Below are 14109 nucleotides of genomic sequence, written 5' to 3'. Positions count from 1 at the left end.
ATTTGATCATATAAGGAAATATATAATTTAACAGTGTAAATATTTTTTTTTTTTACTTGCTCAAGTATTCTATAAAGAGTCTGAATAATTAGTGTATTTATTGCATACTGACTCTTTCCCGAGGTTTACTCAAAGAGATCCCCCTCCTGCTTTATTAAACCATGTATTTATTTTGAAAGATCTTCCTGGAAGTTATTGTGGTGTAATTTGGCTCTCTTGATACCAGCGCGAGCCCCGGGTTTCCAAATAAGGAATTTGGCTGTCGCCGCGCGGACACACGGACGGACAAGGACGCTCCAGAGCCGCGAGCTGGAGACGGCAGTACCCGAGACGTGCGCGAGCTTCCCTTAGATCTGCGGCTCTGTCTGTCGCAGCCCTCACATTCACCTGGGGGAGCGTGCGGCGTGCGTGCGGAGAGGATTTCCAATTTCAAAGACCGCCTAACTTTTTCCAGACAAATAGGCTCTAAGGATTAAAAACAAACAACGAACAAATAAAACAAGACATAGAAGAAGACGAACTGAAGTGAAATAAGGATATTTCTATCCGAAGTGAAGAGTTTGATTTTGGAGCAGTGGGGGAATCAAACAGGGAGAACAGGGAGCTGAATGCGTTTTACGCACTGGGCGCGCATCCAACAAAGAGCCTGAACTCCTGACAGTTTCTCTGTCCTCTTCGTCCCCGAATCGTCACTTATTTAGCTCAGGGTGAGGCGAGATTTATCAGAATAAAAACGCATTTGGAGGACTTATCGCAGGACTTACCCCTTCTGGAATTGTTGAACACGCCGCGAACGCACCGACCGTTGACCACTGCCATGCTTCGGACGAAGTGGTAATTTACTCGAGGTAAATTCTTTATTTTATTATTCGTATTATTTCGTCCAGTTCTCTGTTACCGATGTATTAGGAACTGGTCCGGTCATCTCAAAGTTTCCTGTGGCAACATTTTGGGACGCGGTGCCCTTGTTGTTTTGGGAAATTCATATCTGACTAAAGGGCAGAAAATACCACAAAGAGGTCAAGTATTAAAATATGTGAGCTGTCGTTTATTCAACAACGTGGTGATCCTGGAGCCAGGCCAGGAGACATCCGAGTGATTCCCAAAGCTCACACGCCCAATCGCTTTGAGGCTCAGGGCGGCTCAGGGCTTCGTCTGTCCCCGGGGACGCAGCACGGCGCGGCTTTCCGGGGATGCGGTGTCGCCCGAACCCAACCCCGCTCAAAACCAAGACAGCCGAGCCTTTCTCTGTTTTTCTGCTGAAGGTAAATAAGAGCAACAGTGTCCTTCAGTAAAACAGAGAAGAAGTGAGCTCAACTATACGAACTCGCTCGCTGTGCACCGCATAACTGGCTCTCTTACACGTTATTTTCCCATTCACTTAAATTGCTCATATTTTTTCTTGAGAATGTGAATACTTTAAAATAAAATGCTGGACTATACCCAGCTTTTCTCATGCATATTCAACCAACATATAATCGATCGTTTACCGACGCAGTCTGGGTTATTCTGAAAATAATAACGGCGTGGGGAAGATCAGTGCATCGCTCCTGAATTCCTTATTTATTTATTTATTTATTTATTTATTTATTTATTTATTTATTTACACTTTAAAGTAATTTCCTAACATGTTTTCAATTATTTGTATAAACAAACAAAGACGTAAATCAGGCGAGCTGCGGGTCAACTCCTGAGATTTCTCCATCTGCAGGTTCCAGGTGGCTTGGATCCACTCTCAAACATCCTGGAAACAGGATCTGGATCTGCAGGAACACAGCAGAAATGTGCTGAAGTCATGTCTTGGTGATACCTGATGAGCAGACGCAGATATTATGCCCCCGGTGATGCCTATGGGGGAAACCCGGGTCTTTGCAGTGGAGGGATGGTTAAGAGGCTGTGGCGCACCGCCTGTCTTCAGCCTCTCAGGAGACCTCATCGCCTCTAAATGAGTTATCATTCACATTCACCGTCTTCTTCTGCTTCCATGAGCCTCCCTGGAGTCTCCTGGAGCTGGAGTAGGACTTCTTAGCCTGCCCAAGCTGTGGCACTCACAGCCAGCAGAGGAGGCAAGTTTGGAAACATTGCAGATATTRGAATTCATATCAGTCTAATAAGAGCTGATAATTCCTCTTCATTGGATATTGGAAAGCAAAGTCAATATTTGATCTTCTAACCTTTTTTAAATATGGCTAGCTCAAACTGTTGGGGGCGCTATAGAACACCCATTCTTTCTTCTGCTCATTTAAAGCTCCTGCACCAGTGCGTTGCAGTCTGAGGTGGTGACTGTTGAACAAATAAAGGTTGTATGGCCTCAGAGCTAAGATTTCTGACCAATCGGCCTTAACCCCTTTCAGTTGGCTTTAACGTGAGAATACAATTTAAAATTACAGAATCAGAAACTGGGCTTAGTTTTTAAGGTCAATGCAAACGTTTTTTGACTTTCTGTTTTGACATTGCATAAACGTGTCGCAGCACCTACTGTTGAAGGGATTAATGGAGTTCTGGTTTGGAACTCATTAAAACCTCCAGTTGCAGCCGGTTATTCAAAGAAAATGAATGATTAAATTAGCGTCTTATCGGAAGAAATTGTGCCAAAGGCTTTCTTGAATTTTATTATTATTATTATTATTATTATTATTATTATTATTATTATTATTATTATTATTATTATTATTATTATTATAATAATAATCCATTAACAGTCTTAGTTACCACATGATCTAAATGATCTTTCTGAAGGCCGTAAAGAAATGTGTTACTGCAGCTAAAACAACACAGCGTACTTACTGAAGGAGTTATAATTATGTTTCATATAATTACATTATATGAAATTTTTTTTGTCCTTAGATTTAACCATAGACTAAATATCCACTAAATGTCATTGCATATTATAAGTTGATAAAATCTTTGCTCTTTATAAATACTCTGGTACATTAAATAAACAAATACTACTTGCCCTTTAGTAGGAAGAAACCACATTCTGCTGCTTACAGACATTCTATTAAACATTGTTACTATAGTGAGAGTGCTGGATGCTCTTTCCCAGTTTGTGTTACATTAAAACGAGGACGAGTTGTAGTGGCCCTCTGTAAGCCTGCTGACCAGCAGTGTGCAGCAACAGCTTGAGGGGGGAGAATGTGCAGCATTACTACTGTGAGAAAAATCTGTTTAGTGGGGCTTCAATGTTCTGTGGCACCACTTTAAACATTTAAAATGGTATGACACTTTTAATTTTGAAATCTTTGGTACTCATGAAAGTACAAACATTATGTGCTTTTATAAAACACATAATGATGAATTTCATGCCAAATGAAAATGTGAAAGTCTATGTGTTTAAGTAAGAAAAATATTCTATTAAGATTTTTGATTTTCTTGTTGGAAAATAAAACTCTTTTGTAGCAAAGAATTTCAGTAACGCAACATTGAATGTTTTTATTATTATTATTATTATTATTATTATTATTATTATTATTATTATTATTATTATTATTATTATATAAGCCATCTAGTCACTGATGCTTGATAGTAAGACAGCAACAAACCTCCAGCCAAACAGTTTCCACTTCACATTCCTGAAGAACAGAGAACACAGGATTCATTCATGGAAGATGAATGAATCCTTTTCTCAACTGGAATACTTCTTTTCCTTGGCAGTTCTGAATCACTCACTAAATGACATGTTATCAAACAGGCAGCTATAGAAATACATAATTTGTTTATTGTGACTGCATGATGTTATCTTTTGAGCAATTAAATGGGGATTTTTAAAGACTAGATCATTTCTTTATTCCGTGTCTGCTCTATGCTCCATGCAGGTTGGAAAAACTATTTTTTTCCTGGAATGTCATTGAAAGAGATTTAAAAACGAGGAATGGTTAGATTGAAGGAGTTCTGGTTTGAAACCTCAGCCTAGTGACGATCCAGATGACACACCACGATCCAGTGATTGACGCAATATTAAGCATAAAAATGTTATGTGGAACTTTTTGTCACAGCAAAATTATTTCCACATCAGGCCGATGACAAGGCTCTGAGGAGAGCCCAATATGCAGGACTTGTCAGATGTTTTAAGGTCACAAGCATTTCTGGGACGCAGCCAGGTTTAGGGTCTGACAAGCATCACCCAGGCTTCCCTCGGTACAGGTACTGCATGTTAGCAGTCACTGTTTTATCTCCAGAAAGAGAAGAGATAAGCGAAGGGAAGTCAACAGTGGAGCCCTGACAGGCACTGCTGGCTCCGAGGCGCAGGGAAGAGACAAGCCAACAACGCAACACTGGCCTTTTCAGAGGCATTCATGCATGTTTTTTTTAACCTAGATGTCCTCTTTTGTTTCTGCATCCACAGCCTCCCACAGCTTCAGAAAATACCCGTACTGTCGGCTCGCTCGCCCTCCCTCTGTCTTCCCATCCTCTGATCACTCCCTTATCAAACAAGGCCGCAGTGTCCAAGGCTGCGAGCCGTCAAAGACACTCGTATGTGAATTTGTAACATCAGAGGGACCAGTATGAGACAGTGAAGGGAAACTGGGGGCATCATTGAAAAGGAGGGAGATGAATGAATGGACGGGCGACAAGGAGACAGTGAGACGATCAAAGATGGATTAGAGGAGGAACAGTGAGAGAGCATACAGGATTCAGAAGATGTGCGTCTAGGAGGCCCTTGAACTCTAAACACTGCCTTACCCTTCAAGCTTTGGAGTAAATGGCCAGCAATCAGTCTTACCAGACAGGTTATTCTTACACTCCCAAACACAGGGACATTAAAATAAAAACCAACTGTGATTCTGTGTCCCACGTTCCTGTCAGCAGTAATGTGGGAAATGATTTTTCTTTTTTTGCCTGAAGGGACCTGGAGGTCCACCAGATCCAGTAAAACTATTTGTTTCCCTAATTTGGGACAAAATGAGAGGCTTGCGAGGGTACTTAATGAGGCTTGGCCGTGTGGGGACAGAATCAGGAACTCAGTTATTCTACAGTTGGAAGGTTTTACCGCAACATTTAACAAGTACTGACTAAAGTGGTTCCATGTGTCAAACGTACTGAATGTCATTAGATGGGACTGAACATGTAAGTTCATTTAACAGGAAATTTAGCGTAATTCCCAACCTGGCTGGACTGGTGCTGCAGCAGGTGCTAACGTGACAAACTATCATGAGGTTTGACTTCATGTCTTGGTCGTCATGGAAAACCCCCGCTAAGTTGCAAGAAAAATACGAATTATAAAAACTGAAGTTCCACAATTATTCTCTCCATAATTCTCTCATGAATGAGTGGAAGTTGTGACCGTCATCTTGTGAGAGCCAGTAGCGTCTGATCACTCAATCAGTCCTGTTGCTAAGGTAGAAAAGGAGAACTCCGTCTCAGCTATTTTATCTGGAAACAACAGCGATCAGAGCAGGAACAAAGAAGACCGCCTGCTTGACAGGGGTGTTTATAAGCATAAAAATGCAAATGTTGTGTAGACAACACAATGTAGAACATGACCCTTTGGAACAGATAGTGTTTTATTCTCTGCTCTAGCATCAAGACTGGATTGATTTCCTTTAGGTTAAACTGTATTACTTTGCATTGTTCTTCTGAAACAAAAATGACCTAAATGCTTTTTCATAAACCAAACACTGTTAGAGCTTAGATCATAAACTTCTTAATTTGCCAAAGCCACACTTCAAATATATAAAATAAAATACCAGCTGTGTTACATTAGGTATACATTTATTAATCAATATTTAGTGTAAGGGCATTAGGTTATTATATTTGACTGTTGACTTCACTGAACAATTCAATTCAAATAGACTTTATATGAAAGGGAAATTAAATGTCATAATTCATATCATTCAAGTCTCTTCAAAAGAGTCATTGCGGATGGTGATACTGTGGGCAGGAAGGATCTTCTGTAGCAGTTTGTCTTGCAATGAATCAGAAGAAGCCTCTGACTGAAGACGCTGTTGCTGTCTGACAGTACCATGACTGTCATGACAGCTCAACATCCAGGCAGCAGATATGATATTCTACAGTAATATTTCCTGATGACATCATCAAAAGCTCTGCTAATCCAGCTCACTTGCTTTCGCTGCTCCTCTTTACATCTCTGTCTGGCTGTACAGTTAGGAAGCAGAGAGATGTTGGAGATGAATATGATTCTTTCCCTTTAAGATCAAGAGAGGAGATGGTTTAAACTTCCCTTTGATCCCACTCTGCATCCATGATTCCTTATCGTCTCCTCAGGGACTCCAGATGTCTCCACACTACTGACCAAGCTGAGCTAAGAAGAGTTATGACTACTGGAATATCAGAAGAAATCTTTTGTGCATGTTTGTATTACTAAATCTTATCCCATGTGTATATGTAAGGCTAGACACCACTTACTGTGTAATTTTGGTCAAGTCCAGATTTGCATGTTAGCTAAAGGTACGACATGTTGAGAGATTATAGAATGTACAACACTGGGTTCACAAGCACCAGACACAACTTTAGCTATATTTTAAATAAATTCTATATCGTTTATTTCCTCACAGAGTAAAGATGTAGAATAATTCAGTCTATATGTTTCGGTTTATATTGTTGTGTAAATCTAAAGTGACCTTCAAGCCATGATAACACATTTAAGCATTTACTCAACATAATTTTCATACATCTCAAAATCTCTTCCTTTTAAAATTATTTTTAAGTTTGGAATTAACCTGTTCAACTTTGGTTACTTTCAGTATGAAATGATCAAATGCAACCAAACTGTAAAATAACTATTTAAAATAGTGCAGATAGGGAGCTTCAGAGCAGATGCTGACATTAGCGCTGTTTGTGGTTAATGGTTAGCCAGCCACAGTGTCCTCACAGTAACTACTTAACTGTGCAGATCAGGCAGAGACTGTTTAACTCTTTTGTTGCTTCTTTTTCCTACTGAAAGGTGAGGGGTATAGGCATAAATCCCGGGGGTGTCCGGACCCCCCACCCCCAATCTTGGAAAAGTCTTGAATTGCCCCCCCCCCAAAAAAAATTCATAAAAGAAACCCTTGTATTTAAACAATATCAATATAAAAAAGGCAATAGAAGCAAATAACTAAGTAAATCTGCCATTCATCTAAGAAAAAAAAGAAATTTAATTTTAGGTCCCCCCCACTATTGTTTAGAACAAAGGTTCAGTCCAAAGTGAAGGGGGAGCACTTCACTTTGTGAAGCGGCTCTAACGGAGACTGAACGATACAGTCTCCGTTAGAGCCGCTGAAGTGAGGAGCTTTCCGTTGTTGTGGTTCTGCAGCACAAATAACAAACCCTCCAGTAAGTAAATACTTAAAGCAAAAGACAACACGTTTTATTTACTTTCACTGCTCAATAGGAAGAAACGCATTGACAATAAGCAGTTCGTTATTTCATTACTTTGGCTGAATCATGATAAACTGCTTTGTTATGCCTTGGAAATCAAAACTAGCAAAACTGCAACATTGCTTTCATAGACTTAGGTCCTTTTCGGTCAAAGGTAGCCAATATTTCAATTATATTTAGCTCTGTAACTCTTTAACAAGAAGAGTTTGAAATGGGAGGGAGCAGCTGAGCATTACAGCCATCCATGACATGAAAAAAACCCATCAAAAATAAAAGTTTAAAACAACTTAAGTTATAATTTAAATTACACATGACTTGTATTGAGAACCACTGCAATAAATCAACAATTATGAGGAATTTTATTAAGTGGATACTTATTAAAACTTGATTTTATTCAGAGCCAGGGGCGCCGCCAGGAATCGTATCTGTTAAAGCTGTCACGATGTCGTAGCAGTTTGTTATGAGACAGATAATCTTTGAAAACAATCAATCTCCTCCATTTCCTTCCTGAAGTACTATTACTGGTTAAAGTAATGCACTGTTCTGACCAAAACAACCAATCAGAACAACTAGGACGCTCTTAGCATTGCCAATTAGCCTCATTGACTCACTGCTAAATGTGCTAATGGTGGAGAAATAACTTATCTTTACAAGAAACCGTTTATCTGCCGTCATTGGTAGCTATGCTAACTAAACTGAGCATTCACAGTTTGAATTTGCACAGCTCTGTGCTATGCTAGCTGCAGCACGACACAAATCAAGGGGGAGGAAGGATGAGCAGCACCACACGAGATTGTGATTGACAGCGCTAAAACTCTCCTGCCACTGACTGGTTGTTTCTAGAGAACCATAGGAGATGGCAGAGGAAATAGATTTTTCACAGATTACCTCTCACATCACTGTCTACTCACTTCTCTTGGAGAAAAACTGGGTTATAAATTAACACTCTTGCCTTTAACTCTCTCTCCCTGTTTTTTTTTTTTTATATAACTTTCTTAGCCTCATAGTATCTGTGACAATTGTTCGTGTCTTCATTCTGAAGTGCTCCAAAACAGGAACGAACCATTTAAAGCAGATATGGGGGTGTTCAGGGCAAATATGGATGCGTATTTTTTGATCTGGGAGTGGGAACATTACATTTTTACTGCTTTGAAAATACAATATGATTAATTTTGTAATTGACAGGGCCCCGATTTTTTTATTTTATTTCTATGAACAAAAAATAAATAATTAAATTGTGGAGAGTCATTGTTTGTTTGAAATGGAAAAAAATAATAATTTCCACATATCTTCAGAATCTTCAGACAACACCTCTGACCTCTCACTGGATTAGACAGCAGTTGAAAAATGATGACACTTGGCTCTGATTTGTATGCCAAGGACGGGTTGGTCGTATTTTTATGGCAGGATCAATTCACTACCTGACATTTCTTTATAAGGCCATCCTGAAACTGTCTATATTTTTTATGGCCTTAATCTTTACGTCTTCCTATGATTCCTCATTTTCATATTTTTCCTGAAACTGCAGGAGAAACCAAACATCTAAATCTTATTGATCTTTATTTGATTTCTTGTGAGATGACATACGGCATCCTACTGCGGCTCCGTCCCTTCCTGAGCAGATCTTTGATGTCAGATTCCATTTTTAAGCTTTACGCCGTTTAGACATTTAGTCTGTTCTGAAAATAAAGCTGCTCAGCCAGGAGCTGCAGCCTTCAGGTGACTTTTAGCACCTCCTGCCAGAAACACACGCTGCTCATACATCCAGAAGAATGAGCTTTTGTCAGTGTGGTAATAGAGTCTGCAGCGCTGCTCTCTGTGTCTGTTGGTTTTAGGCAGGGAAAGGATTTCATCTGACTTTTGGGTGCAGCCTCATATTTCTAGAGCCCCTGAGTGCTAGCAGTAATAGTATGGTAGCATCTGAGGTGAGTGTCTGTGAATCAGGGTCTTTAATTAACAGGGTTCTTATTTTTGCTATTTTTGACTCCATGTTAGCACGTTCTGAGAGTGAAGCAGAGGAAACACCTTCACACCTCAGTGTGCTATGACGAGAGAAGCCATCCTGACTCTATATCTGTTTTAACACTGCACAAAATGTGAAGCATGACCCTTTTTCAAACACCCTTTTCTGTTGGAGTCATTGCAGTTGCATTGTGTTTTCTTTTCTTCTTCTATTATTATTATTATTATTATTATTATTATTATTATTATTATTATTATTATTATTATTATTATTATTATTATTTTTACGGCAACTAGAGCTTTACTTCAAATTTTATGTAGCAGATGTTTTTATCCAATGTGACTTACACAAGAAGTAGAGAAAAGCCTGAGGGTGAAAATATCAAACATCACATAACAAGCTGACGTTTTTGGTTTGTTTCTTTATGACTGGAAATGACAAATACATAAACTACTCTACTCAGCCTCAGACGATAAAAACCGCTGTAATAAAATGTGTCTGGTACAAAGATGTGGAATTACAGAAAAAAAATCTTCACAAGTAAAACTGAATACTATATTTAACCCAACCATTTACAGCATGCACAGAAACATAGACAATGGTTTAAAAGCCATTCACATATTTTAAAGCTTTTCCTTTAATGATAATAATCCTTTTGTTTTTGTTGGTCCAGATGTTGGACAAGACATTGCTGACTTTGCTGTAAAAACATTATAGTTTCATTATAAATCACTTACACTAAAAATGTAAACTAGATGGAAAACCTGCCATAAAAAGAAAATTATTTAACGTTATGTTGATGAGGAATGATCTCAGACAATTTGATTGGATTAAAAAAAAAACGAAGTTTGATAAAAGCAACTCCAAGTGGAGCCACAGAGCAAACTGAGCATCTGAACAGAGAACAAAGGGGTTTAAATGTGGCATCGTGTTGCCGCTCACCAGCGCTACATGGTGAGCGGCAACACTTAATAAATGGAAACCCCTTGTTGAGGTCAGAGGAAATCCAGGCCGGAGACTGGGTTTACCAAACTGTTTAACTCATTCTGTGAAGGGTTCAGATGCCATCCATCCGTCCATCCATTTTCTTCCGCTTCATCCGGGGTTGGGTCGCGGGGGCAGCAGCTTCAGAAGGGAGGTCCAGACTTCCCTCTATCCCAGCCACTTCTTCCAGCTTCTCTGGGGGAACCCCAAGGCGTTCCCAGGCCAGCCGAGAGACATGGTCCCTCCAGCGTGTCCTCGGTCTTCCATCCCTCCGGCCTCCTCCCGGTGGAACGTGCCCGGAACACCTCACCAGGGAGGCGTCCAGGAGSCATCCTTACCAGATGTCCGAGCCACCTGAAGGAGCAGCGGCTCTACTCTGAGTCCCTCCTGGATGATCGAGCTTCTCACCCTATCTATAAGGGAGATCCCAGCCACCCTGCGGAGGAAGCCCATTTCAGCCGCTTGTATCCGTGATCTCGTTCTTTCGGTCATGACCCAAAGCTCATGACCATAGATGAGGGTGGGAAYGTAGATCRACCGGTAAATCGAGAGCTTCGCTTTTTGACTCAGCTCTCTCTTCACCACGACGGACCGGTACAGCGCCCGCTTCACGGCAGACGCTACTCCTCCACTTGAGGCAGGACGACCCCCCTGACCCGGAGAAGGCACAATACCCTTTTCCGGCTCAAGACCATGGCCTCGGATTAGGAGGCACTGAGCCTCATCCCGGCTGCTTCACACTCGGCCATGAACCGCTCCAGCGAGAGCTGCAGATCCCGATCTGATGAAGCCAATAGGACCACATCATCCGCAAAAAGCAGAGATGCGATCCTAAGGCCACCAAAACGGATCCCCTCAACACCTCGGYTGMGCCTAGAAATTCTGTCCATGAAGGTAATGAACAGAATCGGTGACAAAGGGCAGCCTTGGCGGAGTCCAACTCTCACCGGAAATGAGCCCGACTTACTGCCGGCAATGCGGACCAGATTCTGACACCAGTCATACAGGGACCTGACAGCCCATATCAAAGGGCCCGGTGCCCCATACTCCCGGAGAATCTCCCACAAGGCCCCCCTAGGGACACGGTCGAACGCCTTCTCCAAGTCCAYAAAACACATGTAGACTGGTTGGGCGAACTCCCATGCACCCTCCAGGACCCTGCTGAGGGTGTAGAGCTGGTCCAGTGTTACACAACCAGGACGAAAACCACACTGCTCTTCCTGAATCCGAGGTTYGACTRTCCGAYGRACCCTCCTCTCCAGGACCCCTGAATAGACCTTACCAGGGAGGCTTAAGAATGTTCAGATGCTTGAGGATAAAAGATAACTCAGAGAGCTGCTGCAGTAGATTACCAACGGGTTTTGAGTCACTTGAAATATTTTTATGGCATCACTGTTCATGTATGTTATCTGATAAAAACACCATACTAAGTATATTTCATAAATACTTTGTAAGCTTCACATTTAGGTCAACTGGTTTTCTTCCAAGCAGAGTCTCTTTCTGCTCTTGACGTATGTGTTTTTTATTGAATATGCAAACACATATTCCTGAAAAGCTCAAACAAGGCTCTCCAGCCATTGCTGTGTCATAACTTCTTTTTCAGCAGTTACCATGGTGAATCAATATCTAGAGGATCTACTAATGATTTATGTACATCATTTGAGGTAAACATAGCTCAGGGCTATTCTGAAGCTATTATTTTCAGCTGACCTGGAGTGAAATTTGAGCCTTCCTCGTTCAGAATTATCTAACCCATATTTTGCAAAAAAACTCTTGAGTTTGTTAATCCCCAGATGCTACTACTGTTAGCAACAAAACAGTAAACTGAGACTACGGTTCACACAGGCTCACCATAACGAGACAATAACAGATTGTAAAAATGTTTCTTGGTTTCATGAGTCTTTATTTCTGCTCCAACATTCAGATGGTGCGGTTAGAATTCAGCAACAAATATGCAGCAATCAGTAATACCAATATGATTTAAAATCAACGAGGAACATTTCCCACAACTTGTGTCAGGGGCGTGGTATAGGAAAAATGATGACAATTCTAGGGGCCCTGACCAACAGGGAACCCTCCACAAATTCATTATTTATTTTTTGTTCAAAGAAATAAAAAAAATCGGGGCCCTGTCAATTACAAAATTAATCATATTGTATTTTCAAAGATTGTTTTTAGCAGTAAAAATTTTTTGTTCCCACTCCAAGATAAAAAACACGCATCCATATTTGCCCTGAACACCCCCTATCTGCGTTAAATGGTTCGTTCCTTCTTGGAGCGCTGGAGAGTGACGCTGTACAGCAGCAGTCAGTGGAAGACACGAACAATTGTCACAGTTTCTATGCTGCTAAGAAAAGTTATAAAATCAGGTTTTCAAAACAAAACAAAGGGAGAGAGCGAAAAAGGCAAGAATGTTCATTTATAACCCAGTTTTTCTCCAACAGAGGTGAGTAAACTGTGAGATTATCAACCATTTAGCATAATTAACTTAGCTACAGACTACTGTTTGCCTCCTTTTCACTAATGAATTAAGGAAAAAAATTACCAACTTATTCATATATTTAACTTGTACTATACCTTTTACCACTTAACAACAGACGAGTCAGTCAGCAGCAGTTATAACCCACATCCCTCCTGACCCGTCCTCTCCTGAGTGAAATTAAAGCTGAAATGTCACTTTTATATAAATATTTTTTTCACATATTTTTTAAAATTGTCATTATGTTGTGACAGTATGGCATGAGAGGTAATCTGTGAAAATTTTATTTCCTCTGCCTTCTCCCAGTGCTCTCTTAAAATAACCAGTCAGTGGCAGGAGAGTTTTAGCGCTGTCAATCACAATCTCGTGTGATGCTGCTCATCCTTCCTCCCCCTCAATTTGTCGTGCTGCAGCTAGCATAGCACAGAGCTGTGCAGATTCAAACTGTGAATGCTCAGTTTAGTTAGCATAGCTACCAATGGCGGCAGATAAACGGTTTCTTGTAAAGATAAGTTATTTCTCCGCCATTAGCACATTTAGCAGTGAGTCAATGAGGCTAATTGGCAATGCTAAGAGCGTCCTAGTTGTTCTGATTGGTTGTTTTGGTCAGAACAGTGCATTACTTTAACCAGTAATAGTACTTCAGGAAGGAAATGGAGGAGATTGATTGTTTTCAAAGATTATCTGTCTCATAACAAACTGCTACGACATCGTGACAGCTTTAACAGATATGGAGAACACATCTATTTTTTTAAAGTTCTATACTGCAGCTTGAATAAAATGCAACTACATAGGATTTTTGAGAAGTCTGAATTGCTTTATATGTAGTTGCACGTTGCTTTAGACTGTTGCTCATGGGGAGAGATATTTCAGTAATCTAAAACTAATAGAAAAAATGTAAGCAACCTACTTGCATACTGGATGTGGACTGTTGGATGTTAAATTCATGAGCAGTAAATATTGTGCTAATTATCAGTATTGAACAAAAGAAAGCAAGGCAGTTGCAGGCCTTTAAAATTGTGATGTTTTTTATGGGTCAAATAGACTCAAAAAATTGTAACAGCAGCTGCGCAGGGGGTCAAACAATTTTTTGCCCGGGGCCCATGATTCCTGGCGGCGCCCCTGACTTGTGTTGTTAGAGATGCCACAAGGAATCAAGGCAGTTGTGAAGCCAAGATAGTTGTACCTAAAAATGTGGCCGGTGAGTGTTGTTTGGCATATTTATTTGATTTTGAGGACATATTACAACACTTCTCATCGTTTGGATCTGAGTGAGTGAGTGAGTGAGTGAGTGAGTGAGTGAGTGAGTGAGTGAGTGAGTGAGTGAGTGAGTGAGTGAGTGAGTGAGTGAGTGAGTGAGTGA

At 40.6% G+C, this 14109-nt stretch overlaps 1 protein-coding gene across 1 annotated transcript in view; it reads left to right on the top strand.

Moving 5' to 3' along the window:
• Positions 1–268: 268 nt before the first annotated feature.
• adgrb1a (adhesion G protein-coupled receptor B1a) overlaps positions 269–14109 on the top strand; it is a 239886-nt gene continuing 226045 nt past the window's right edge. Inside the window, exon 1 of the mRNA XM_017305153.1 lies at positions 269–848. The gene's annotated coding sequence lies outside the window, so the exon portion shown is untranslated. The remainder of the gene's footprint in view (positions 849–14109) is intronic.

The sequence above is a fragment of the Poecilia reticulata genome, linkage group LG6, assembly GCF_000633615.1.
Source record: "Poecilia reticulata strain Guanapo linkage group LG6, Guppy_female_1.0+MT, whole genome shotgun sequence".
Lineage (NCBI taxonomy): Eukaryota > Metazoa > Chordata > Actinopteri > Cyprinodontiformes > Poeciliidae > Poecilia > Poecilia reticulata.
This window is presented reverse-complemented; position numbering and strand designations above follow the sequence as displayed.